At 41.4% G+C, this 24980-nt stretch overlaps 1 protein-coding gene and 1 long non-coding RNA gene across 4 annotated transcripts in view; one reads left to right on the top strand and one right to left on the bottom strand.

Moving 5' to 3' along the window:
• The window catches only part of LOC310671084, a 46114-nt gene extending 32534 nt beyond the window's left edge, over nucleotides 1-13580 (top strand). The window contains exons 4-6 of the long non-coding RNA XR_014507762.1: nucleotides 6230-6435; nucleotides 8499-8558; nucleotides 10040-13580. This is a non-coding gene — a long non-coding RNA (uncharacterized lncRNA). The remainder of the gene's footprint in view (nucleotides 1-6229; nucleotides 6436-8498; nucleotides 8559-10039) is intronic.
• Nucleotides 1-24980, bottom strand: part of GRM7 (glutamate metabotropic receptor 7) — a 399167-nt gene that overhangs the window by 4118 nt on the left and 370069 nt on the right. The window lies entirely within an intron of this gene.

The following is a 24980-nucleotide window of genomic DNA, read 5'->3' as shown; positions in this document are numbered from 1 at the left end:
GCATCTAAGAGAGACTATCCTTATCCCTACCTGGGTTGTATTCATCGAAATCCTACTCATTGAAAGTCTTACAAGATGCACTGAAATTAACAAGCCTCAGCTAGTCAAGCCAATTTACTTCAATGGATCTACTCTGAGTAGGAATAGCACTGAACACCACCCCATGTCTCGATGCAGACATTATGGCTGTTCTGGAGAATGTGAAAGCTTGCTCATTATTTTGTGACATTTCGGTTGGTCCTTATAAAGTGTAAAGAAATGAAGCTTTTCGGTCTTTTGTGTTGTATTCTTTGTTGAAAAAGGATAGCTTTTAGTTAGAGGCTTTTCTTCACAGGAGGGTTAAAAGCTCAGCCCAAGAAACTGAAACTTAAGGGGGAAGTGAAACATTAACACAAAAGCGGGGAAGGAATCAAAGAAATTACAGGAAAGAGAACTTAATTCTCACACAAAATTCCACTGCCCTTCTGATTGGCCAAGAGACTGGGAGGAGAAGTGGAAATACAAAGTACATGAACTAAAACTAGCCAAAATAATTAATTAGTGTTGGGCTTGGAACACCATTGGACAAAGAGCGAAAAGCTAAAATGGGGTGGCTGAGGGTGGGCAGGGTGGAAGGCGCTGCAGTGCGTAGAATCTGAGGAATGGAAACTGTTTTAATGTTTAGGTTGGGAAACAGACCACACAAGGTTTAACTAGATGCATTTTTTTGGTGTTGTTTGAGTATTCCTGATCAAAAATAAAACAAAATTGTTTAAGTTGCTGCTTTACAAACATTGACTAAAAGCTAAACTTGTTTTTAAAAACGAAGATCATGGCCACTGGTCCCATCACCTCCTGGCAAATAAAAGGGGAAGAAATGGAGGCAGTGAGAGATTTTACTTTCTTGGGCTCCATGATCACTGCAGATGGTGACAGCAGTCACGAAATTAAAAGACACCTGCTTCTTGGGAGAAAAGCAATGACAAACCTAGACAGCATCCTAAAAAGCAGAGACATCACCTTGCCAACAAAGGTCCGTATAATTAAAGCTATGGTTTTCCCAGTAGTGATGTATGGAAGTGAGAGCTGGACCATAAAGAAGGCTGATTGCTGAAGAATTGATGCTTTTGTATTATGGTTCTTTGGAGGAGACTGTTGAGCGTCCCATGGACTGCAAGAAAATCAAACCTATCCATTCTGAAGGAAATCAGCCCTGAGTGCTCACTGGAAGGACAGATCCTGAAGCTGAGGCTCCAATACTTTGGCCACCTCATGAGAAGAGAAGACTCCCTGGAAAAGTCCCTGATGTTGGGAAAGATGGAGGGCACAAGGAGAAGGGAACGACAGAGGACGAGATGGCTGGATAGTGTTCTCGAAGCTATGAACATGAGTTTGACCAAACTGCGGGAAGCAGTGGAAGACAGGAGTGCCTGGCGTGCTCTGGTCCATGGGGTCATGAAGAGTCGGACACGACTAAACAATTAAATAACAACAACAAACTTGTTTTTATTTAACAGAAGATTGGTCGTGCTGGATGAGCCCAGTGGCCCACTTTGTCCTAAGCATCCTGTTCTCACAATGGCAAACCAAATGTTCACGGGAAGCCAGCAAGCAGCACCTAAGTGTAATAGCCCTCTCCCCCCACTGTGGTTTTCTACAGCTGGTATTCAGAAACATACAGCCTCTTGCTTTGGGGGATATAAATCCACAGCTTCATTGTGTCTTTATTTCCCCTCAATGCCCCCCCCCCCGAGCTGTGCTGAATAATAATAATAATAAAATTTTATTTATATCCCACCCTCCCCAGCTGAAGCCAGGCTCAGAGCAGCTAACAATAAAAGTAACACAGCATTCTAAAATCAATTCATTCTAAAATTATTTAGAATCAAATTAATGGCAACCATTGGGCTAGAGTTCTATGGGGATTGCCAAAGGAGGGGGTCAGACTGTGCCCTGGCCAAAGGCCTGATGGAACAGCTCTGTCTTGCAAGCCCTGCGGAAAGATGTCAAGTCCCACAGGGCCCTAGTCTCTTGTGACAGAGCGTTCCACCAGATCGGGGCCACAGCTGAAAAAGCCCTGGCTCTGGTTGAGGCCAGCCTAACCTCTCTATGGCCTGGGACCTCCAAGATGTTTTTGTTTGAAGACTGTATGGTCCTCCGTGGGACATACCAGGAGAGGCGGTCCTGTAGGTACGAATGCCCTAGGCAATAGAGTGCAGACTTCCCAAGCAGCTAGAGAGAGACCAGGGTGAGAAGCAGACTCTGTTTGGCAGCAGCCTATAATAATTCTGGGGGGAGCGGGAGGCGCAGGTAACTCTTATAGAAAAAAATGCAGTTTTCCAGCAAGTTCCCCCATCTGTCTCAATAACTAACAACATAAAAAGGTTATACCGTATTTTTCCATGTATAAGATGCCCCCATGTATAGGACGCCCCCTACTTTTGGAGACCCCGAAATTAGAAAATGGGCATATGCACTATCAGTGTATAAGATGCCCCCAGATTTTTGACCTTAAAGTAAAAAAACCAAAAAACCTAGTCTTATATACAGAAAAGTACAGTAATCTTCAGACTTCCACCAACATGCCTTCAGCTTGGGGAAAAAAGCAGACGAAAAAGTTTTCCTTTCCTACTGCTTCCCCCTCTCTCCCTGTCAACTTAGTTTTCCCATGCTTTTGAAGACTTGTGGAAGGATGTCTGCTGGATTTTGCTTTTAGACGGACTATTAAAAGATAACAAATAAGAAATGCTGCGATATAACCCAATCATCTTTGAAAATGATATCAACGTTTTATTCCTTCTTAACCAGATTTATTTTTGTTTTGTGATCACTGTTAGAGGGTGTATTTGATGCTTTTTTCCAATGGCAGCGCCACATTATCAAATCAGAATCCAGTTGTAGCGTTTAATACTTCATGACTTCTTCTAATACAAAGGCAGAGTCTGAACCAAAGCAACACCAACATTGGGGGGAAAGCTGCTTTTATTTCTCTACGCGGAAAGCCTCCCATGCTTCAAAGAAAACCTAATTTGTACTGCAAGATGTAATACTTCACATGGCAGTTGACATGGCTTTAAAAAGATTCATTTACAGCTTGTCTTGAACTGTGGTAAATGGAGAAACAGGAGGCCCTGCTTTGGAACAAGAAGAAAATGGTCTGTGAGATTTGTAGTTAACTTTGGGGTAATTTGATTTCTGGTGCATTTGTTTATTTGCCTGTTCTACAGCTCCCATACAGAGAGAGCCAGGTAATTTACAACATCAAGGCATCTTAATGTTGTAGTATTTATTCATTTTGCCGTGGCAGTCGTAGGACTCCTCTAATCAGATTGTTTTAAAGTGCATATTAAATCCAGATGCTTTCAAGCTCCTCTAAGGAACTTCGGGCATACCAAGTGCACACAGCAACAAGATGATAAACATTTTGTTTTTCCAGTTAAATGACCACCAGAATAGAAGCTTGTTTAATAATGATGCTTTATAAAGAACTTATATGAGGCGCTGAAGATTAACAAATCCACGCTACAGCATAACCAAGTGCCCACGAGGACAGTGTTCTACAGAAGAATGCAAATGAAGCAGCGGATGATGGATAATTTTTAGAGGGATTCTGCCATGCAGTCTAGCTAAAAAGTGCTATTAAAGAGTCAATATATCTTAATAATGACCACTTGCACAGAAAACCAAAATGCTTCCCTTAGCACAGGAGACCACAGGATTGTTTTCAGTACTGTAGGACAGATAGGAGCTCATGCATTTGTCTGGTGGGAGTGGTTTGAAAAGCTGCTTCTTAGGATATAAACTTCTGGCCAGGGATCATGGAGTTGAACATAGCAAGTGATTAGAACTAAGTGCCATTATTATTATTTTTAACATTAATTCCTAATTTACCCACCATAGCTAGGGAGACCTTGGGGTAGTTGGCCATCTGAAATATTCAAGGTTCCTTCTTTGAATATTCACATTTTCTTCTTTTTCCAGCTCATTTTACTTCTGTAGACATAGGGAATGCGCCAGACACTGCTGTTCACCACAGCCTCCAATTTTACAGCCGATGAAAGCTTAGGTTGCTAGGATGACTGACAAACACTTATTTTCCCTTGATTTATTTGACTGTATTTGATACAAGGATTGCGCTTGTTTTAGTGACTGCATTTGTTGCATAAACGGCTTAATTTCAAATACAGTTTGACTAGCTGTATTTGCAATTCTGCTGCCAGTCCCACCTCTCCCTAAACTCATGGCTACAGCCAAACGATCACATTAAAAGTGCCTATGGAATGAATTAGGGACGCGGGTGGCGCTGTGGGTTAAAGCCTCAGCACCTAGGACTTGCCGATTGAAAGGTCGGCAGTTCGAATCCCCGCGGCGGGGTGCGCTCCTGTCGTTTGGTCCCAGCGCCTGCCAACCTAGCAGTTCGAAAGCACCCTCGGGTGCAAGTAGATAAATAGGGACCGCTTACCAGCGGGAAGGTAAACGGCGTTCCGTGTGCGGCTCTGGCTCGCCAGATGCAGCTTCGTCACGCTGGCCACGTGACCCGGAAGTGTCTGCGGACAGCGCTGGCTCTCGGCCTATAGAGTGAGATGAGCGCACAACCCTAGAGTCTGGCAAGACTGGCCCGTACGGGCAGGGGTACCTTTACCTTTACCTTTATGGAATGAATAAAAGAGCTTGCTTCTGAAATATTATGAAATATGGCCTTGGGTTGTTGTTGTTTTTTTAAAAAAGACACACCTGGAGGAGAATTCCTATGTATTATACAGCCACCCTATATTTATTTAACTTGCATTGTGTTTATATCCATGTGGGACAGGAACATGGAAAAATATATGGATCCGAGGATAAGGTCAAGGTTTGGCTCTGTGTGGCAAGTCTGAAAACGTTGCCTGTGCTACTACGCGATGCATAGCAGCTACAAGCATGTATTATTAATAGCGATATAACTGCCATTCAGAAGCATTGCAGGACAGGGACAAATTGGTTTAAAACAAGTGTATTAACATTCCCTGACAGACTTCAAAGGGGTGAAATCACATTATTTTTATTTTATTCCGATTTCACAAGGTACAACCCCCAAATGTGGCAGAGCTCTTTATATGCACCTTGAGAATTGGCATCTAAGGTGTATAGGCCTAAATTGTCACTGCAAATAGGATCAAATTAAGCAGCTCTAGACACAGCCTGAAAAGCTGAAATGAACTGAAATGGCATGAAGGAAGGAAGAGTTGCAGGTTGCTTAGCAACTATTACCATTTCTCCGCATTAGATGAAGGCAGTTCAAACTTTGGAATTGTTGATATTGGTTTCTGGGAATGTGCAGGGAGCTTTTTAATTTCACCATGTCACAAAATAAGCTAGCTGCCATTGTTAAAGGAAGACTTGACATCTGAAATTTGGAGAGTGATCCGTTTTTCAACGGCAAGTAGGCCAGAAGAGGCAGTTAAGAATTTTAGGGCCTGCCTCTTAGCAGAAATGCTACATTTACTTTCCCAAGGTTATCAGAGCTGGGCATCCCTTTGAGATGACAGTGACTGGTGGCAATTCAGTGCTACTGGCAGAATGAGCTGGTATGTTGGAAATAAAACTATTACTAAAGAGACTTGTATAAGTCTATAAGCCACACACACACACACACACACACAGAGAGAGAGCTGAGCCTGTAGCCTCGAGTGCTTGTCTCCTAGCCTTAACAGTATCATATTTTGCTCAGAGCTCTCATACATTTGGGGGTGGGGAGAAAGGATGAGACTCCAGCCTCAGTTTACTTTTGTATCCCCCTCACAGCAGGACCTTAAGCCATATCACTGGCAAACAAAATCCTGACAGAAACTGACACATTCTGTCCAGGTCTTTGGAAACAGTTCAGATCATGGCCACCAACGGTTGTATTAGCTGAATGAAATTAAGGATGAGACTGTTTTCAATACTGTGTAAACTCCAGGGTCATTTGGGGTATCACGTTAAAATGGCTTCACGTCTATCACCGAAAGCTGAAGCACAGAAGGAAACACAACATCATTTCATGTCATCTTTGCCTTTCATGTGCTGATGTACATCAGATCACCCCTTTGTTTCACTGTTGCTTGTTGACAATCAGGTACTTTTTGACACGCTGATTTGAAATGGTTCTGCTGAGATAACATCAGAATCCACTTATATGCTTAACTGATCTTTGGCTTTTCAGAACTGAGCTTCTCCTAACAAATTTCAACTTTATAATTTGTTTGCTTTTTTCTACTTGCCCCTCCAGCACTGATGGATTCTCCTTGAAGGCAGAGCACCTGCCTCAGAATTCAGAATAGCATACACAATATTCAACCCGCTCTAAAGAAGCAGCAAGTATTATTCCTTTTCATTTGTGGAGTAGAAATCAAAGATTCAAAGCTGTGAATCGCCACACTCCTATACATTCCTATACAAATCCCCCTGAGTACATTGGGGATTACTGCCAGGGAGGTAAGTGAATACTGAAATAAGTTTCCAAGGTTATGAATCTGGAGAGGGATGGGGTGGTAACATGTTGAGAACATGTTAACTAACATTGTGGGTTCTAGTTAACAAGCTGGCCTGTGCTTTGAATGGGGCCAAAGCTCAGAAACAACAAATCACAGTACTCAGACGGTCAGTTTTACAAGGTGTTATAATTTGTGCAAGACTAACTACTCACTTCACAGGTAGGTTTCCTGGCTGAGAACCACTCTCAATTAGGCCATGACTCTGTGCCTTCGAATGAGGAACAATGCACAGTGATGCTAAGATCTGAGCAAATAGGCAAACTGGCACATCTGGAACACCTACCCTTGCCAAAGTTTCCTATCTGGTTTTGTAGTTAAGCCTCCAGAACATGCATTGGTAGTTGTTGGTGAAGTGAAAATAGAACAAATGGAACAAATGTCTCATGTGTTTCTTTTTCTTAAGGTTGGTACAGAAATTATGTTTGGTGTTGATCCATTAAAATGACTTGTGTCAAGTATCTATCCAGGAGACACAAACCTCAAATATAAATACAGTCATACCTCGAGTTGAATGTGCTTCCGGTTGAGCACGTTCAAGTTGCGCTCCGCGGCAACCCGGAAGTAATGAAGCACGTTACTTCCGGGGTTTGCCGCTCAAAATGACGTCACGTGCATGCGCAGAAGCGGCGAAACGCAACATGCAGACACGCCGACACGTTTTGTGTTCCGTTCAGGATGCAAATGGGGCTCCAGAATGGATCCTGTTCGCATCCCAAGGTACCACTGTAAAAACAAAATGCGATTTCAAAATCCTTAGAGAGCCAAATTAAGGCATTCATCACTATATTTCTGTATTTAGAGTTAATGGGCGGTATCAAATTGGTGGCCTTGTGCAACCAGAATAGATTTGGGGGCAAGGCAGGCACTGCCAGAGGAATCTCCAAACATTTCCTACCTTCTTCCTCTTCCATGACCCGATATCTCTGCTGGTGGAATAATGTTAAGGACATTAACTGGATATTCAGGATCTTTGTTTGCATACACACATGGTTATATGCTGGTCATTTTACTTTTATGTGTTTGCTTCTTTAAAATATTTCATGACTGAGTCATGGTTGAATGTTACCCTGAGACTCTCTCATTATTAGCTTTCTTATAGATGCACATTATTTACAATCCTTAAGCAAACTCAGACTGGGCTAACAATAGAAGTAAATTCTCAAAGAACTGTGTGAGCCTGTTACCCGTGGAACTGGTAAAATACTATCGCACAAAATGATGCCTGAACCATAAGTAACAATTATAGATGTTCACCATAATAATTTTCTTTAACCTTGGCTGCCTGCAAGAGCAGTTTGAAGTAGCAGTCATCAGATTACAATATTTCCAAATGTTCTACTGCAGTATATTTATTATTGCACATTGCATTGCACAATGTGATGGTATAGGTAGGTGCCTTATCTAAATTAGAGCTAGTTAATTATATGGATAGGGAGGCGGGTGGCACTGTGGGTTAAACCACAGAGCCTAGGACTTGTCGATCAAAAGGTCAGCGGTTCGAATCCCCGCGACGGGGTGAGCGCCCGTTGCTCGGTCCCAGCTCCTGCCAACCTAGCATTTGAAAGCACGTCAAAGTGCAAGTAGAGAAATAGGTACTGCTTCGGTGGGAAGATAAACGGTGTTTCCGTGCGCTGCTCTGGTTCGCCAGAAGCGGCTTCGTCATGCTGGCCACATGACCCGGAAGCTGTACGCCGGCTCCCTCGGCCAATAAAGCGAGATGAGTGCCGCAACCCCAGAGTTGGCCATGACTGGACCTAATGTCAGGGGTCCCTTTACCTTTACCTTAATTATACGGATGCTTCAATATTCACAAGAAGCCAGAAAGTTGCACTGAGTAACCAAAAAGCATTCAAACTCTGGAGATGTGAATGGTATAATCCTGAACTGGATCAAAACAAGGTGAGATGAGTCTGACTGCAAATGAGCTGAGGATTATTATTATTTAATTACATTTTTGTATTTAATTGTATTTAATTACATTTTTATTTAATTACATTATTGTAGATACTTAAGGAGATACACAGACATAAGTGGGCAATCAGTTGATGGCTTCTAAATTGCATGGTAAGACTTCAAAAGCAGTGCATGAAGAGGGGTTCTGGATTCCATCGACCTACACAGCATTCCTTAAAATGGGAGACATGTTTGAATGTGTATCCACATTCTGGCAACTTGTACCAATAACTGTGTGTTGCTGTTTTAGTTATTTTCAGTTTATATGACCTATTTTCAAATATTTTGGAAACCTTTGAGATGTCTTGCATCATTAGATCATATTTGCTGTCGTTTCTTCCCCAGACAACTAGTCAATTTGTTCACCTGTTTTTAGAAGCTGTTCTTGCAAAGCTCACCAAGAGCATGATCCTTGAAGCAAGGCATTCTGACTTACGTCAATTCAAACCCAGCAGAAATACATCTGTTATGCATCTTCCTCCTGAAAAGGATGCTTTAATTGTAGTGTTACAAAAAGAATAGTTTGCCCCTGTTGTTTTAATGGAACCCAAAGCAGAACACAGCTGCTTAGTTCTGCTCCAGCTACCATTCTAAAGCCTTAAATCTGCAGTACTGTCATGTATCCTTCAACTACACCTACAGCTGGTACTGATGTTTCTTTTAATGAGACTTAACATGGTTCAGTTCGTTATACACAAGGTCCTGTAGCACATATGTTCTGGCCCCACAACTACACAGAGGATGAGGCTAGACTCCTCTTGTGCAAGAAGGCCAGTCCTCTTTGCCAATATTCAAGAAGAACAGCAGCCCATTGGATCCAATCATAATCCTAAGCATTAAGCTTTATTATCAGACAGGAAGTTGTAATTTAATTAGCGCTATTTGCACATCAAGACATAAGATTGCATTGAGTGCATGTCCTTGATTCAGTTCTGTTATTTTAATGATGCACCAATTGTCCTGTCATAGGCAGTCCAGAGGTTATGGTATCATCACAGTTCTGTTTCTGAGACAATGGGTTAAACGGCAAAGGCTGACATATCACAACCTTCTAAAAGAGTTCATTCAGTTGAAACAGGTTTGAAATTAAACCATTTAGGCATAGTGAAAATAACTGATCTAAACAGTTAGCCCAGAATGGGAACTAAGGACTTAATGGAAGCCAAAGAAGTACTCAGTTCAACACACTGATATGACTTCATCAAGGGATTTGCCACGTAAAACCCTCTTTGAAACTAGTATGAATAGATCTGGTGAAAACAAGGAGGAAAATCACACGAAACAAAAAATGCGCCATGTTGTCATAGTAACCAGTATTGCGAGAAATAATGTTCTGAAGCAAAAAGCAAACAAGCTAAAAACAAAAACAACCCCCCCACTATTTCTAATGCAATCGATGGAAAATAAGAGGTGTTGAGGTTGTTAATATTTTGACAGACTACAATAAGCAAACATTTACAGCCAACTGCATGTCTTCTTTTTGAAGTAGTAAGCATTTGCCTGTTGATGCCCCTTTCATACGCTAAGCAGATCTACCATATATTTTGGAAGGTGGTGTGCCTGTCTGTTCATCTGTTCTCTGTGCATTCCAGAGCCTCATGAGATACCATCACCAAACCTGATACGGTGGTTCCCAAGAGGGAGGAGGCAGTTTTCTGAATACTGCATGCTATTTGGAATCAAGATGGTGGACCGAAACATTCTGAACTCCACCACTTCAGATACCTCTGGAAATATTGTTGCCCAGTTAGGTAGGTTCGAGGAGTGGATTTCAGCCTATGATTCAATGCCATCAGACCCTGTTTTGAATTCAGCTGGTGGACCACACAGTTTCAAACTGTGCCAATCTAGATGCCTCTGAAGATATCGCTGCCCAATTTGATGTAGCAGTTCCAAACTGTGCTGATGTGGACAGCTCCAAAGATATCTCTCACCATTGGTTTTGGCCCCATTTGTAATAGTGACAGCTGATACAGAAATTGAGCCATGTGCCAAGTGAGTAATCCTGCAGGGGTCTGCTTTGCCATCATGTTTAGGGAAGTTTTTAATGACTGATGTTTCAATGTATTTTTTATATTTTGTTGGAGGCCGCCCAGAGTGCCTAGGGAAACCCAGCCATATGGCTGGTGTATAAATAATAAATTAATATTAATGTCAATGTTAATATGTTCCCCACAGAGAACATACTGTTTTGTGATCAGGGGCAGGAGAAAGGAAACAGTGTTAATTTAAAGGACCAAATTCTGGGTTGGATTCTATTCGGATTTTCCATGGTCAGGTCATGTGTGTGCACACAAGTGAACATATTTTATTATCAATTTATAAATCTCAGGCTTTTTGTTGTTTCTCAGAATTCCCAAGAGATGGGGAACTTTCAGCTACTTTTGTATAATTTGCAGAAAATATGTGCTTTACTGTGTGCCATCTGGAATATGGTAGTATCTATTGACAGTATAGCTAGCTAATCGATGCAGTGTAGAGTCTGTCGGAGACTACTATCCTCTGGAGTGCATCATTAATATTGTCAATATTTTAAAATAATTTACAATCTACTTAGAGCACAGAAGACCCATCAATGTGTACTTGAAGGAATTTACTTAAAGCAAAGTACCCATCAGCATATTAAGGTTGAACGATAAATGTTCAGATTAGTATTTGTAATTACATGGATACTCATTAAAATAAACTAAGTGCTTCTACACTCAAGTCAAACTGTTTGATAAACCAGTTATGGTAAACTAAGTGTAGGTATTAAACCTTTATAACACAAATCTGGAAGCTCTCACTGGGCAATGGCCAAAATAATGGCAGTCTCATTTCACAGCAAGTGATGCTGAAGATTAAATATTTACAGATAAAAGGTGGACAAATGCAGATGCCATATGGCCATTCATGTTAGGAGCTCTACAGAGGAATGGTCTTTCTACAGGTAAGAGATTAAGGGTCAAATAAGATGTGACATGAATTGCGTTAATGCAATTAATGCACTCTTCTGTTATGTGAATAGGACTCATGGGGAAGCCTGAACCAAGGGTGGTGCAGAGCGGGAAAATAAATCTCTCTTCCTCCCACAGTCTGAACAAAAACCCATATCTTCATCCCACTTCCCAAGGACTTCCTTGCAGTGCTATTTACTTTTTTGGGACAAAAACCATGCACATTAATTGAATGTACACAATTTACATTGTGGGTCTAATTATGCTCCATTGATGTTGGAAGCAGAATTACAATAGAATCATAGGATTGCAGAGTTGTAAGGTGCCCCCAAAGCACCACCCTTGGATCAATTGGTAGACTATTCAAATATCTATATCAATTCCATCTAACTTGCAAATTATAAAGCATCCCTGAACCTCTAACAGCACAGAGTTGAGGCATAAATGGACCAAAAAGAGAACATAGGCAACAGATTAGTGATTACCTAGGGAAACCTAAGCAGGTTGCTATTATTTTTATTTTTAAGCATGGATGAATTCTTAGAAGAGCAGCATTTTTTGTTATGCAGGGTAGGAAATCATTTAATTTGATGAATGTATTATTTTTGTGAATTACTCTCTTGCCTCCATTCTTTGGTATGCAAGGAACCCAAGATGTGTTCTGTGGCAGAGGGTCTTAATAAATGTGTAGCTACATTGTTTCATTGTGATTGAAACAAAGATGCATTATTCAGAAACAAAACCAGCTCACATAATTTACAGTAAACCTTAAGTGCCTTTAATTAAAAAGCATAAATCACAGAGAGCCATTTCAATGTAAACTGTCTTAAGACTGCTGAATATGTCTGTTCTCATTTAAGTTCTAGTGACTTGAAAGATAACAAAGAATTGCAAATTACTTTCTCACATTTAAACAATGCCATTAACCATGTTTTTCTTTTTGCAAGACTGTGTTGGCTTCTCCACAGTTTAAGCCAGGCATGGAAATGATTTCCATCAAACTCACCTGCTGCCTTTTCTCCCCAAATAGCAAGACTCATTGTTTTCTCGAACTGCCAGAATTTCAGTTCTGTCTAGTTATCTATGCAGTTCAGAGTCTTCAGTTTGTTTTATTGGTGAGATATTCATCCAAAATTTGTTGTTGTCTAGTCGTTTAGTCATGTCCGACTTTTCGTGACCCCATGGACCAGAGCACGCCAGGCACTTCTGTCTTTCACTGCCTCTCGCAGTTTGGTCAAACTCATGCTGGTAGCTTCAAGAACACTATCCAACCATCTCGTCCTCTGTCGTCCCCTTCTTTCCCAACATCAGGGTCTTTTCCAGGGAGTCTTCTCTTCTCATGAGGTGGCCAAAGTATTGGAGCCTCAGCTTCACGATCTGTCCTTCCAGTGAGCGCTCAGGGCTGATTTCCTTTCCTTTTTCATCCAAAATAGCTCAGTATAATAATTTCCAGGTGCATGCTATACTATCAAATTGAGGGTGTTTCTCTGCCTCCCAAGAGTACACAAATAGCTTTCCCCCCTCTGAATCATCACACACCAGTATTGTATACAGTAGCACTTTAGAGACCAACTAAGTTTGTTGTTGGTATGAGCTTTTGTGTGCATGCACACTTCTTCAGATACATGCACACAAAAGCTCATACCAATGACAGACTTAGTTGGTCTCTAAGGTGCTACTGGAAGGATTTTTTTTATTTTGTTTCGACTACGGCAGACCAACACGGCTACCTACCTGTAACCAGTATTGTATAGACATTAATAGATCTGATTGTAGGTTAGAAGAACAGGCCCATGTGAAGTCGTTTGCATGGGTGCTTCACAGTATGTTTGCGCAGAAGCAGCAGAATGTGTGGCAAGGAAAGAGGTGGGTGCCACGAATAATTTCAAATTGGAAGCTCAGAATTAAGTGCATTGCCACCACATTGCTGTCCATGCCATTCTTTACTAAAAGCCATGGTACTGAACTCTGAAGCTAATCTGTGACATTGGAGAGATGCCCTGTGTCTGAGTGCATTCATTCATAAAGCACTAGCTGAGATACAACCTGGCCAATTGGTGACCCAGGAGACCAAATGCAGTGAACCACCAATGTATGACGGTCCTTGAAATAACAACTGCAGCAAGCCGTTGTTATTTCTCCAACAACAAGCAGTGTCTTAGAAAGTGTCTGCTAGAGAATTGAAGTTTCCAAACCCAAGCTTGTGGTTCGAGGACCCGACCCCCGCGAGATGGAAATGAATACACAAGGGCACATGATATATGGTTTATGGGCATGAAAAGGCCACAACTTTATTGGTTACAGCAGTGAAAAGGTATTGGCTTAGGCATTGGATGTCCACCACAGGGGTTGAATCACCAGTAGGCGGAGCCTGTTGATGCTAATACAACTATAGGCTCTCCCCTGATGTCACCGGGGGTCGTGCCATGGCCTCCCGCCAAGCAGGCATTGGACAGAATACACGACCGCCAGATTCCTTTAACGGAATACCCAAAATTGAAGGCTTAGGCGATGGCCACACCTAGCCTTCCAACACACCACAACGCATTAATCCAATGCCTAACCTACCCACCAATACCACAAAAAGTTGTGACGGTTGCTATGAGGTAGGCGAAAAAACCAAATGGCCTAATGCTATGCGGAAAAATTCCTACCAGGCCCCCCGACTAACCAGGGCGACCAACCTAAGGTCCATAGCAAGGCCAAGACCCTGAGCTAAAGGGAGTGGAGGGTGGGTGACTCTCGACGGGATGAAGAGGAATGAGGCCGAGGGGAGGTCTGGTGCTGTAGGTTATAGTTAGCTGGACACCCCCCCCCCCGGCGGCACCTGATTGGGTGCCGGCCGGTGGGCGTGGCGCCAGCCAGGTGAACTAGGGAGGCAGGGGGCAGTTGCCCCCTGCTAGGGGGCGGTGCTCGGGCTCCCGCCCACAACCACTCCTCTCTCTTCCAGGGAGGAGAGTCTTTGGCAAAGTTCACTGGAACCCTTAATTAGGAACAGGACAAGTTTATATGCTGTGAGACAGGGCAAGCCTTCAAGGGCATTACCATTTACATGTCTTTAATTTAAATTAAGTTTGTGTCCGGAATTTCTCACTTCATCTACTAACTACAGAGCTTAAGACAAGTGCTGGAAAAGCTAACCAGCAAACTATATTTATTAAGAGCAATAAAATCCCAATTTAGTCATAAAATTCATTGAGAATGTCCTTATCTCTGAGCCTAATCCATCCACAGGCAAGGGGTGAAGATAAAATGGAATGATCTCACAATAGTGTCCTGAGCTCCTTGGATGCAAAGTTGTGATACAAATACATTATAATTGATATATTTTCAGCGTTATTCTACCCGTAAATGTGCAGCTTTCGCATATCCACGTATCGTCTTCACAAGAGAATGCTGATTGCTGTTGCTGTATATGTAATCTAAACAATGTCTCCTACTTCTCAGAAGTTATCTCCACTGAGTCCAGTAGGATTTACTCTCAGGTAAATATGTACTAACGCCACTTGTTTGGGAGCATCCCTATTAAATTCAGTAGCGCCTTATTTCTGAGTAGACATGGCTAGGATTGTGCTGGAATATATTTACCACAATCATTTGATTGGCTAAAACTAAGCTTGGTGTTGGGAAACTGTGTATGTGCAGCTACTCACACAGAGTCAGTTAAGGTTTGGCAGACAGCCAGAAGGCAATCTGAAGGAATAAGTCTGCCTGGTGATAACAGAGACATGAAGACAGCTCCCTGATTGGTCAAGCTCTTTCAAAGGCGTGATAATTAATGGCCTACTAACTGGAATGTGTTAGTTCAGGAGTTCAGAGGTACAGAGTTGTTCTGTGTCAGTGTAGGAGTTGTGAGTCGTGTGAGAGAGAGCTAGCTAAAGATCTGTGTTCTGTTCCTGTAAATAGTCCACTGTATATAATAAACACCTAACTACAAGTTCTTGGTTCCTGCTTCGTCTATTCTGTCTGCAGCCAAGTCACCAATTGCTTCCGTGGTTTCTGTGTGTACTCTGCTAGGTCTGGCTAAGGTTCTGCAACTAGTCAGGAGGTTGCGAAACACCAATAGGTTTTGCCAATACTTGGTGTATGTGCTTATTTGATGTTTCAATGTGTTGTAAACCTCTTTGAATTTTTTCTTAAAAATAAAAAGTGGTATAGAAATGAAAACAACAACAACAAAACAACATTAAATATATTTGAGGAATTTTATTCTTGTGAACTCATCTGATCTGCATCTCACAGAGTAATGTGCAAATAAACATGTAGTTACTCCTTATAATTTTTTTGTGCCTCTGAATATTGCAATGCAGCTCTCAACTCCCCAAAAAAGACATGGTGCATTTTAAAATGAGTATCTTGAAATTTAATTCTTAGAAAATCATATTTTGAGATAATATATGTTTAGAAATGCATATTTTGTGAAAAATGCATTCAAAACACGTTTAAAATGAATGCAGGTTTTTTTAAAAAATACAAATAAAACCACAGATGAATGCATAAATGAGATGGACTTACAAATGAACACATATGAAAGTGTCACAGGCCAGAAATAGACTGAACTGTCCGTTCTTATTTGAAATACATGATCCCTACTAATTTCAGTAAAGCTTTTGAATTAGCTTCTATCGCATTATACCCTCAGTCCAAAATGCCTTTATGTACAACTGTAATATTATTGCTGGTGCCAAAATTCAATAAATACAGTTTTTGTACTGCTAGCTCATTTTCTCTCTGTAGCTCATTTATCACTTTAACATATTTCAGCTGCTTAAAAACAAGAAGAAATGCAAATTGGCAGATGTTTTCATTCTGCAATCTTTGGATGAGATTTCTTTTTAATGCCTTAGTTCATGCAACACTGGACACAGTAGCAGCCCAGCCGCTTACTTGCAATGATGAGTGATTTGAATTGTCTCAGAGCACACATGCTTATGTACCTAGATCAAACAAATATTTTATGGCATTTTTATGGTTCCACTTTTAGTAATGAAGAATATCTTATGGAACCTTTAAAAAACCCTCTCGAGTGTTCTTGTGAAAAGCCTACCACTGGGGTAGTCATCAATGTGATGCTCTGCAGATAGGGCCAGCCCAAGACATTTTGACACCTGAGGCAAATCACAAAATGGCAGCCGCTCCCTATCAGGGAAGAAGGGGTGAGTGAAGATCTACATCAGGAACAAGGGGGCAAAAACGATCTACATCAGGATCTGCCCATGTGGATCCTGCTGCCTGAGGTGGTTGCCTCACTTTGCCTCGTGTGGGCCGGCCCTATCTGAAAATGTCGTCCTCCAACACCCATCAATCAACCTACATGGCCAATGGTCAGGGAAGCTGGGAGTTATTGTTGTTGTTAGCCTTTCACCCTGAGGTCCCAGGGTGGGTCACGAGAATTAAAACATAATATTAAAAAACTACTTATTTGTAGAACAGCAATATCTGGGAGGCATTACATTGGTCACCTGTGGAGGTCAGTTCTGGATCCACATATCTTTCCCCAGTGGGGACATAGGTTTCTGGGGGGGAGGTGATCATGGTGAGGTTTTGCCAAGCGTGCCTTCCTCTTAGCACGTTTCTCCCTTCCGCTTGAGTTCAAACGTCTTCAAAGTCCATGACACCTTTGGTAAAGGCTGCTCTCCAATTGGAGTGCTCGCAGGCCAATGTTTCCCAATTGTTGATGTTCATACTACATTTTTAAAGATTTGCCTTGAGAGTCTTTAAACCTCTCTTGTTGACCACCAGCATTATGCTTTCAATTTTTAAGTTCAGAATAGAGTAGTTGCTTTGGAAGATGATAATCAGGCATCTCAACAATACAACCAGTCCAACAAAGTTGATGTTGAAGAGAGCAACTCATGTCAAAATGTGCTAGTTTCTACTTGCTTTTGAATAAGGGTACAAATGAATAGTTGCCATAGTTACTGTTAGTTGATACTATGCCGATCACATTTGGGGGATGCTATGAAGATCATGCAGTGTGCATGCACACAAAAGCTTATACCCAGAACAAACTTAGCTGGTCTCTAAGGTGCTACTGGACATTTTATTATTATTATTATTATTTATTTCAACTGTGTCAGACCAACACAGCTACCTACCTGAATCTAGTGTAGCAATGTTTGGGTCATTTGATCAAGTGGATAAAAGTTACATTCAAAACTACTGATTTCTCTACACTAGAGTTGACAGAGTGATTGGCTAACACTATTCACTTTCTCGTTTGTAAATAGTCCATTCTGCTTTTTTCTTTTCTTTTCAAGTTAATGGGCATGCTCTGAGTGAGCTTGAGCAGCCAAAACCTGTTGATAACATTTAGATTTGAATCTGACTTCCCTGAAGCATACGAGTGAGATTTAGGAAATGCTAACACTTACAAATGGGGGGGGGGGGTGAGGATGGAAATAAACAGTGGTCTTAAAGTCTAATTAGATGGCTTTCCGCAGGGTTAGTGTTAGGAACAGTAAATGCTCATCAGATCCAACTGTTTACGCTGATCTTATATGGGCCTGTGAGAATGCTGGGAGGCCTCTTTCATACTAGTTCTTATACAAAAAGGGGAGTCAGGCTGAGCCCTGACCAAAGGCCTGGCGGAAAAGCTCCATCTTGCAGGCCCTGAAGAAAGATGTCAAATCCTGCAGGGCCCCGATCTCTTGTGGCAGAGCGTTCCATCAGGCTGGGTGTATATCAGGAATGTATGTATGTATGTATGTACAGTGGTACCTCGGGTTACATACGCTTCAGGTTACATATGCTTCAGGTTACACACTCTGCTAACCCAGAAATAGTGCTTCAGGTTAAGAACTTTGCTTCAGGATAAGAACAGAAATCGTGCTTCAGTGGCACAGTGGCAGCAGGGGGCCCCATTAGCTAAAGTGGTGCTTCAGGTTAAGAACAGTTTCAGGTTAAGTACAGACCTATGGAACGAATTAAGTACTTAACCCAAGGTACCACTGTATATCACACTAAAATGCTGATGAATTTTCATAAGTACTTAAAAAAAACCACAAACTGATGTGGAAAATGAACTTAGGATTTGGGGGGAGGGGGAGAGAGAGAGGTAATTTAATTATTGTTTGATTTTATACCAATGTTATATACCTGATGTTAGCTGTCCTGAGCCCGACTTTGGCCGAGGAGGGTGGGATATAAATAAAAGATGATGATGATGATTACATGTAATTTTGCCCAATACACTGTATTTTTATATGTTGTTTTGCTAACATGTGCATTTTTGTTCACACTTTACCCCAGCATATGCATTTTTGTTAAACATTAGTGGGCTGGGGAACTGCATTGCAAAATTAGGAGAAGTGCAACTTTCGAAGGTTGGCTGTGCTTCGGGTTCACATATTGTGGTGGGTTTGTCTTTAAATGCAGACGGAAACGAATTTCTCCTCATCTCAAAGCAACACTTATACAGCACTGCTGTGCTTGCAACTGAAGTATTAATAGCTGCTTCACATACAAATAGGTTTCAAATAAAGACTGTGATTTTGGCTCCCCCTTCCACCATTAAATCTTGTATTATTGTTGTTGTTACCGTTGTTGTTATTAAAATACTACCCTTTATCCAAGGATCACAGGACTGTTTACAATATGAAAACACAAAAATACATAACAGAATAACAAACAAAAACCAATTCTCCCCCCAGTTTAAACAACCAGAGATGGTTTAATTAGCCTAAGGTCTGGGAGAAGAGAAATGCTTTTGTCTGGCGCCTAAATATATGTAACAGGTGCCAGGTGAGTCTTCTTGGGGAGAGCGTTCCACAAATGGAGCCACTACAGAAAAGGCCTGTGCTTGTGGTGCAAACCTCTGGACCTCTTGCAGAGGAGGCACACGAAGAAGGGCATCAGATAATGATTGCAGGATTCGAGTTGGTTCATATTTTAAGACCACTGTTTATTTCCATCCTCACCCCCCCCCCCATTTGTAAGTGTTAGCATTTCCTAAATCTCACTCGTGTGCTTCAGGGAAGTCAGATTCAAATCTAAATGTTATCAACAGGTTTTGGCTGCTCAAGCTCTCTCAGAGCATGCCCATTAACTTGAAAAGAAAAGAAAAAAGCAGAATGGACTATTTACAAACGAGAAAGTGAACAGTGTTAGCCAATCACTCTGGCAACTCTAGTGTAGAGAAATCAGTAGTTTTGAATGTAACTTTTATCCACTTGATCAAATGACCCAAACATTGCTACACTAGATTCAGGTAGGTAGCTGTGTTGGTCTGACACAGTCAAAATAAATAATAATAATAATAATAATAATAATAATAATAATATGTCCAGTAGCACCTTAGAGACCAGCTAAGTTTGTTCTGGGTATAAGCTTTTGTGTGCATGCACACAGTATGATCTTCATAGCATCCCCCAAATGTGATCGGCATAGTATCAACTAACAGTAACTATGGCAACTATTCATTTGTACCCTTATTCAAAAGCAAGTGAAAAATGGCACATTTTGACATGAGTTGCTCTCATGTATGACTACACTGCATCCAGGAGATAAATGAGTTTTCAGGGAGCAATTGAAAGGAGAATTTGATACAGATAATTGACTTATGGTCTTTGGGCTATTGTATTATTTTCACGCAGGAACTTTAAAAAAATAAAGACGTGGGCTGCACACAATTTATCTCACACACCTACACTTACTGTGTTTTCTGACATGCCTTCCCTATCATAGTTATCTCTTAGCTCAATCTGATAAGCCTTACCATTCTAACACATCTGGGATGTGTATGTTCAAATATCACCATCACCAATTAGAATTAAAGAATGCTAGCGGGGGGTGGGGAGGAATCATGTAGATTTAGCACACTGATCTTTCCCCCTAACAAAGTAGGCCAGGAAAGGCACACCAGAAGAATATTTAAAAAATCATTGTTCAGTAGAAGAGCCACTTCAGCCAACAATCGATGTTCATCCAGATGTTCCAGGGAAACTCACCAGTAGTGCAATTAGATAATTTAGTCTTTGAACTTAATGTTCTACTCTATTTCTTCACTTATTTTAAGATGTAAGTGAGCTGGCCCTGCTGAGTTTGGGGAGCCTCCTGTTCATTCTGCCTGGCATATTTACCCCAAAGTCCTTTCCTGGTGGCACCACTAAAACTACCCAAGACCTCATGATACAGGCAAACATTTTCCTGTTGGAACATATCCCTCTGCGTATGGTCATTCTTTTCAAAATCTATACATTTGCTGGGGCACTGTTATTGGCTCTAAAATTTACTAAAAACACGGTGTTCATTATTTTAATTCCAGGCAATTTTCTAAGTAATTAGAAACAATTCAAAGAAAATCTGTATAGGTGAAGACACACAGGAAGCCTAAGGCCCACAAAAAAAATTCCCCATCAGGCTATCTAGCATGAACACCTGTTTTGAGTTCCAAAGGGTAAAGAAAACGATATAATGAATGGAAATAAAGCAGAGACGCCCAGAGGGCTGAAATATCCACTGACAACTAAATTAATACAGCAGCTAATGTGGGCAGGATAACAGAGCTTGGCCTTTAGGAAACACCTTACAGATGGTAAGGGCTAATGCTGTAATCAATAATTATGTGAATTGCTAATGCAGGCAACGAACAGCTCTCTAACTGCCCAGATGGAGAGGCATTCTGCAGCAATGTATTAGGAAATGAAGCTACTGATCCTTAAAAACCTTGCTGGAACAAGCTCTGTTCATTCCAATGCCGCACAACACTTTGAGGATTATGTCGCCTAGGTCCAGCCTTACAAAGACATATGCTGCACCAGTTTAACTTTGTGCACTACTATCAGTCTTGTTGAAATCAATGGACTTGTTTTGAGTGCACCTAAATTCAGGTCTCCAGGCAGGGTACCATATCAGTATGCAGACACTTGGGCTTCACTGAATCAATGAAGCAATGCTGTTAAGGGTCCTCTCCAACAAACAGCTGAAAGAATTGTGGTTTAGGTTTACCAAATCTGGTAACGTCCATTTCTCAATTCCAACAAAATGGAAAACAAGAGTTATCTGGTGGCTTCCTGGCTTATCACAGCACACTGAGGAAGGAAAGGATGGTGTAAGGATGGAGTATGTGGCCGAAAGAGTCATTTATTAAGCCAGGGTATGATCATCTGAATGTGGCCATTGCCAAAAGAGTCAACCATCTAATTGTATGTGAGATGGTGTGAAGTCAATGCCGGATTTATGTATAAGCTAAACAAGGGGACCCCCAAAAAAATTAAAGGAAGAAAAACTGGATGTACATTTCCAAAATATAAGATAAAATCAAATCAAATAAAACCTACATACAGCAACAGTGTTTTGAATTGTGTAGGCTCTTAATTGTTATGTGCAAATGGCTTTAGATACCTATTAGGTTCATAAATTACCATATAGCATATATTCAATACAAAAAACAGCGACAATTTGTTGTTGAGAAAGGACAGCTGGACATATAAAGGGCCCCAATACCTTCAGGAGCTTAGGGCATGGGTAGGCAAACTAAGGCCCGGGGGCCAAATCCGGCCCAATCGTCTTCTAAATCCAGCCCGCGGACGGTCCGGGAATCAGCGTGTTTTTATATGAGTAGAATGTGTCCTTTTATTTAAAATGCATCTCTGGGTTATTTGTGGGGCATAGGAATTTGTTCATTTTTTTTTCCAAAATATAGTCCGCCCCCCCCCACACACACAATGTCTGAGGGACAGTGGACCGGCCCCCTGCTGAAAAAGTTTGCTGACCCCTGGCTTGGGGCCTCCTCAAACCTAAATCCAGCTCTGGGTGAAGTGACAGTCAAGCAAGTGCTATTCTACATGTGAATACATTGCTTTGCATGTGACTTCTAATGCACAGTGGCACACTCATTCCAAAGAGGACAGGGCACAGGGAAGCCTTAGGTGAGGACTGAATTGTAATACAAAGCCCCACCCTGTTTTACAATGGGTTCCCCTTGCTGGTGGTAGGGGTAAGCTCTCAGTGCTGGCAAGCACAACATGGTTAATTGTGATGGAGCCCTGGATTGAATGAAGGTTGTATAAACGACAAGCAACCATCTTCTAAAAATTAAGCAGTCCAGAAAAGCAGCCAGTTAGGCGCAGTAAGGAGCTCTTCGAACACAATCCATGCATGCTTTCTCTGAAATAGGTCTTACTGTGTTCAATGGGACTTAGTGTGGTTTTAGGATTGAAGCCTCAGAAGCTAAAACTTCTGTTATCCTCACACTGTAGTAAGACACAGTTAAAAGAACACCCACCACTGGTGCGGAGCTCAAAAGGGGGAAACAAAGCTTTGCTTCAGGCTAAAACGATTCTTGAAAAGCTGTGGTCTATTGCTCTCCCCTGCTGATACTTGTTAGATACTGCTTAGGTACTGGACCATGCTGCTGTTGCTTTGGAAACAACAATGCCCAGGTGCTTGGCTCTGGGTTTTGACTTAGGATTGTATCTCAGTTGAGTGAGCATCTCTTTAACTCAGTTCCTGTAAAACTGGACTTCTAATATACTACGTTACTTAAGGCACCAAATTCAGGTCTGATAAATGCACGACATGTTTAAAGTGAGATAATGCAAAGCGGTGAGGAAGGTGGGCAGGATCCTGTCATTTTTCTTAAAATCAGGAATCTAATATCTAAAACAGATGATTGCTGGGTGGGTTCAGATAAATATATTGTGCTGTATGCTAGCTGAAGAACTAGCTGACCTCTTGCTGGCAAATAACTCTGGAATACAGAAGAGCTACTAAGTGGTTAGGGTGTTATTTTTTATAAAGCAAATATTGCTGCTGAAGAAATTCAAATGCCAAAGGACCACAGGTAAAGCCGAGCTGTGAATATCTGTCCTATTTTAAAAGTAGGGCAAATCGTGTATGAGGAGAGTGAAATAGCTGTTGGCTTGAAACTCGGGAAACTGAAGCTTTCCTGGTGCGACACTTCAGAGAGACCCATGCAGAACAGAAGGCTTTTTCATTCCAGTTTCTGCCCTGACAACAAAGGAGGTAAGTTCTCATCTCCAGCTTTTGTTCAAGCAGTTTAAATAAACTATTTAGGGAAAATATTTATTTATTACATTTGTATATTGTCCACTCAGTCCTCTTGAGTGGTTTACATACACAATAAAGTACAGAATGCATTAAAAATTAGTCGTAAGGCAAAACATCATGCAACATCCCCCCAACCCTTAAAAACAGCATTAAACAAACTAGCATGAAACCAGCTCAGGAAAATGACAGCAACTGAAATTCAAATGCCGGGGGGGGGGGGGGGTTCACCTAGTGCTTAAAAGACCATAGAATGGTTTTCATGTGAATGGGCTTCCCACTGGCGTCTGGTTAGCCTATGTGAGAACAGGATGGTGGATTATACAGGCTTTGATCTGATCCAGCAGATTCTCATAAAAGTTATGGAGAATTACCTCTTTTATAGAAATGAAATCAGTGCTCTACAGTCCAGTGCTTATACCCTATACACTAGAAGGTTCAGTGACTTCCTTGTACTAACTTATCAGGCATAGGATTGCAGTCTTAACCAGTCCTGCTTGCTGCTGTTAGGAACATCCCCTTTTTTCTTGCTACATTGACTCTTAACTCGGCCATTTGGATGTCTCTGATGAGTCCACTATAAGATTATTGTGTTATGACAGAAGAATTTAAAGACATGCTTAACAACATTTTACATTTAACTGTATTAAATTTACCATTGCTCTCCCATTCTATTATTTTTTTCAGAAGTTGAAATGGAAATTTGTTAGATTGGGTTGATTACAAAAACGACCCATACATTTTCCAAACAATGCTGCAATAACTTCCTACAGCTGAAGTCACCGAAAAGTAATTTCCACCAGACTTTGTAAAGATAGCCCATACATTATAATGAAATATTTTTTAGCTGTGTATGCAAAACCTTTATGTGCAGTGTGATCCTACACATGCCCATTTGGAACTGAAGCCTCCTTAAGTTCACTGGGGTTTACTCCTTTATAGGATTGCAACATTTAGTGAATATACAGACAGCAAGCTTACATTGCTGTGATGTTTTTATTTCCAAACTCTGAGGAGGATACTGCTAACGTATAATTGTGTTTTCCCCACTAAACACTGCATGCTTCAGAAATCTAGCTACAATGCTGAAAACCACAGATGACTGAGCAACTTAATCCCACCCCACAGAATAGTCTTCACATGGCTTCCTCTCTCTAGTGTTCAATGGATGCATAGGAGGGAGCATGAGTCAACCTGCAGGCCATGCCCCATGTTATTGGTGACAAAGGACTCCGTGTGCATACAGCCATATACACATATATACAGCGTATAACATTTAAATAACAAGGAACCCTGATTAGTCCAGGGTGCTTGAACACAAGGTAGAACTGCACACATTTAGTATCCTTTCTAACCAACACGGTCACTGGAAGGGACATGCTGTGTGGAATGCCAACAACAGAGGGGTATGGCCCACAGTTGTGACCCTCCTTCCCTTCATCAAATACATGTGGAGGGTGTCATGTGAAGACCCCTACAGCTTCTCATAATTCATAAGTCTCTGGAGAACCTGCTCACAGTGACAATATTTGGCATCGAACTATAACCCTAGGGAAAGGCCCAAAGGCAACTTTTGAGTTTCCACAAT

Source organism: Podarcis tiliguerta, assembly GCF_965153285.1.
Source record: "Podarcis tiliguerta genome assembly, chromosome: 2".
In the NCBI taxonomy this organism is placed as follows: Eukaryota; Metazoa; Chordata; class Lepidosauria; order Squamata; family Lacertidae; genus Podarcis; species Podarcis tiliguerta.
This window is presented reverse-complemented; position numbering and strand designations above follow the sequence as displayed.